Consider the following 4,471-nt stretch of genomic DNA (forward strand, 5'->3'; position numbering starts at 1 on the left):
CACGGAGCGCGTTACCGCTCCGTCCATGATTAATACATTTCACATAAAAACCGATCAAATGGAAAACATCAAGACGTATTTTTTGACGTATGACCCTAACAGTCAACCGAACTATACGGTTTCCTATATATATATAAGAAAATTCGAGTCTAAGCTTATTCAACGGTTATTTTCGTAATAGTGAACGTTAACAAATTAGAAGCTGTTTTCAAAATTGTAGCTGGTTATATCAAAAGTCAAAGATATTTCTTTTACGTATCACAACTTTTCGTATCTTTTGCTGTCTAATATCAAATTTATTCGAATTCACTCGCTCTATCAATCGAAAAAGCTTCATTACTAACATTCGAATGGATTTGCGTGATTTTTTGTGTACAATTTTAAATCAAAAGTATCTGCTTCAAATAATTTAAAAAAAACTCAAATTATGTAATATCATCGTACTATATGTACACATGTCTATATATGTCTGTCTATGGAACAAATATGATGAAACTGATGCTTCTTGTATACGAAGTTTGTACTGATTCGAGTTGAAGGTGAGGTTAATAATCACACAAACAATTTCCATCATTTGTACCATGAACAACGTCGTATCCTCAGATGCTCACATTGTCGAACAGAATGGTTTTTTTCTTCTTCGCTAACACTAATAATTAATTTGTTGCTGTAACGATGACATTACATTAATTTTTTTGTTACAAAATTTGAAATTGTTCGCAAAAAACGACAATAGTATATTACGCAAAGGGGATATTTCGCATCCAGAATAGTAAAAGTGTACAAGGATATCAGTCCGAGGTACCTTAACACACCATGTTATGAGATCACAATGTGCTCCGTGGTACGTTTTGTTATTCCGATTTCAAACATTGACAGGTAGGACGGTAATTACACTTTTCATCCCAGAGTATCTGAAAACTAATCATTTTAGATCCGAAACTCAAGACGTGCAAACCCATAATTTCATCAGTAGTTTTTCATATTTCATAATAGTTGCACTCCGTTATTAGTTCAATCGTTCAATAAAAATGCAGACAAAATTGTTAAAATCGAGTTTGCTAGTACAGTTGGTATCCATTTTTGATGTGTTTTTCGCTTCCTTTGTGGTGGCTCCGCTGGTTGTTGCGTTTTGGTCAACGACATTTATGCTTTATGATTTGTTCATATTACCAAACGACCCAGTCATCAGTGGTGCAGTGTCATGGTCATTTGGATTTTGCGGTCAAATGGTTTTGTTATTCTACCAAGATACGATTAAGAAACTTCTGTACTTTGAAAAACGAAAATTCGTCAATATTTTGATCTCAAAAGTATATGCCCTTTTCTTGGCACATACATTCGCTAGCTTCTGGCGTGGTGTATGGAGTTTTCTCGATGCTATATCTACGAATGATTTTAGTGGAACTTGTTTGAATATCTTTCAAAATATAACCATTCTGATGATCTTAAGAGCGTTTACTAATACACTTGTACCACCATTTATGATGTCGACTGATGGACATGATCAGGAACAGTACAGTATGACGACTCTGCTTCAAAGAAAGGTAGGCATAAAGTCTTGTCCGTTACAGGAAGTCACTAATTTTTAAATTTAAATTCGAGAAAGCTAACGGAAGTTTCATGTATTTTATTGATTGTTTGGCCACAATGTTTGTCGAAATAGTGGTGGCGTTTGTTTGGCATGATATCTGGTTCGTCCATGACAATTCGAATATTTTCCCAGAGGATCTTTTTGATTCGGCGCTGGCATCACTGGTAAGTTTAAAAACGAATCTATGAGTTTTTCAAAAACGTTGTAAGGTGATATAAAATTCGCCCCTTGTAAACGGATATATCCCAATATTCTACAGAGGGATTCTTTTGAAAATCCACCTATCAAAATCGGACCCATTTCGTCTGGGATTGATATATACATTTTTTGAAAGGTCTTTGTCAGTAGACCTCAAAACAGGCCTCACACAGTCTCGAGCCACACCTGGTTGCTGGTGGAAGATCTTCGAAGTTGGAAAAATAGTGTTTTTTATCCGAATTTTTTGGCCGTTATAAATGATCGTTCCGGGTGAGATTGGGCTCGTTGGAAAGCTGAGCTTAAGTACTTTCGGATCATGCCTAGTTTGATTAGATTCATTGATATATGTTTGCAAAAATTTGCAAGAAAAATTTTCTAAATCTGTGTGAACTTTAGACAGGTCTGGGCTGGTACCGATGACGCTTAATGTGAACCTAACATGCTAGTTGTAACATACATTGTCGAAGCTTTCCGTTGATACCTCATTTGTAGTGCTGGTGGTTGCTGACATAACAGAACTTTATGTTAGTACAACCGCTACTCGTAAAACTCGTCAGCAATCACCAGCACTGCAAATGAGGTATCAATGAAAAGCCTATACAATGTATGTTACGACTAGCATCTTTGGTTCACATTAAGCGTCATCAGTACCAGCCCAGACCTGTCTAAAGTTCACACTTTTCTTGCTAATTTTTGCAGACATATATCAATGAATCTAATCAATCTAGGCTTTACCCGATAGTACTTAAGCTCAGCTTTCCAACGAGCCCAATCTCACCCGGAACGATCATTTATAACGGCCAAAAAATTCGGATAACAAATACTATTTTTCCAACTTCGGAGATCTTCCACCAGCAACCAGGTGTGGCTCGAGACTGTGTGAGGCCTGTTTTGAGGTCTACTGGCAAAGACCTCCATTCCAGATGAAATGGGTCCGATTTTGATAGGTGGATTTTCAAAAGAAACCCTCACAATATTTTCCATATTTTCTTTGATTAACCAAAAAGTTATTTTCGGAAAAATTAAGGAAAATATGGAAAAATTGAAGAATTTAGGAACAGTACATCCATTTCCACTATTTCTTACAAGTGTTAACAGTGCAAGCTTATATTTTTATTTAAAAAAAAAAACAGAACAGAACCTGAATTTAAAAAAAATCCTGACTGAATTTACCTGAATCAGTAAAAGTTGAGGTGAATTAGGTAAGATTTCAGGTAAGATTTCAGATCAGACCTTACCTGTTTTGAGTCTTAGACGATGCTGCATAAATAAAAATTCAATTTCGTTCTGTGATAGCTTATTTTTACTATCTCGTGATCGATAACTCGGGCAATGAAGATTTTGAAGAAATTCGACATACAGTCAGTTTTTCTATTTTCCATATATTTTTGTCAACTCATAAAGTCGTGCATTTGGATATTTTTCGAGTGTAGTTCTGTTTCCCATTCATTCATTTCTTTTCAGGTGTTTGGCTATTTGTTAGCATTTATTTGCTTTTCTATACAAACATACATTGGCATACTGTACGATAAATACGAGAATCAAAAATTATTTTTCCTTTACATCTTTACAATGGTAGCCCTAGTGTCCGGCATGAATGTTTGGCGTGGATTGTGGCTATTTGTGTCATATTTTGTAGGTTAGTGAATGTTGATACGATGCTCCTCATGAGGGACACCTCATCAACTATTTGTCTTTTTTTTAGGTGATAACACTGAATGGATACTCATTCTGAACACGTCGGCTTGGATCGTATTAATGATTATAAACTGCTCATTTTCACTTTCTGCGAAAGATATAGCAAAGGATGCAGAAAATACAGGAAAGTTTTGCCTGTTTCAAGCTCAATATTTATCGGAAATATTGTTTCAAGAGACTGACGTAAAGTCAGATAGCACGTGCACTATTTCAACACGACTGTAGTAGTGATTTACGCCATCAAGATATTTTTTTAAACATTTAGTCAACCTTTTTTTGTGTAGTAATTTACTTGCAGAATCCCTAAGAAATTTTCGTAGGGCGTCACGAAGTCGGTAACCCCACAAGAAACTATCTCCATTATTTATTCCATAGACAATTGCGAATTTTATTCAAAAAACATGAAGAGAAGTTTCGCCTAGTCGGCCGTCACCATCGAGTAAAATAAACTTTACTTGTGACATGTTACTCACGACAGCGAAACTTTTTTTTTTTTAGTTTTTGATTGAAATCCCTCACCTGTCAATGGGACTCAACATGTTCACACAAGAAATATGATTTCCACCATTAATCCTATTAATAAGTATAATTTTAATTGATCAGCTTTGCACAGATGACTTTTCAATTTTTTATCTCTTGTTGGATGATTTTTTCAAAAGAATCCTGTTTCCTATCCCTTATTATTCATTCCCATAGTCTGGTTGTACATTTAAATTTTTCTTCTTCAGAATTTTTTCTATCTTTTAAAAATCTGGCTCACTCGGGCTGTTTCTGGCCTTGCTGCGATTTTGTTTGAATTATGGTAATACATTCGCTTTCGTGTGCCACGACAAACTGTTTGTCATAAGAGTCTATTTATTCAGAATATTTGTCACATATTCATTCGCTAAATAATTTCTGCATAGACTTCAGAATGTTATCCTGCCCCTAAAGGATTTATACAGTTGGATTGTATTTTCACAATTTACGCGGATGTTCATT

The 4,471-nt window shown here is 35.2% G+C and overlaps 1 long non-coding RNA gene across 1 annotated transcript; it reads left to right on the plus strand.

Annotated features, from left to right (window-relative positions):
- Positions 1 to 1,647: 1,647 nt before the first annotated feature.
- Positions 1,648 to 3,747, plus strand: LOC119071365. The gene is made up of 3 exons (XR_005086632.1): positions 1,648 to 1,758; positions 3,257 to 3,431; positions 3,498 to 3,747. It is a non-coding gene; the product is annotated as an uncharacterized LOC119071365 (long non-coding RNA).
- Positions 3,748 to 4,471: the final 724 nt, after the last annotated feature.

The sequence above is a fragment of the Bradysia coprophila genome (assembly GCF_014529535.1).
Source record: "Bradysia coprophila strain Holo2 chromosome IV unlocalized genomic scaffold, BU_Bcop_v1 contig_144, whole genome shotgun sequence".
Lineage (NCBI taxonomy): Eukaryota > Metazoa > Arthropoda > Insecta > Diptera > Sciaridae > Bradysia > Bradysia coprophila.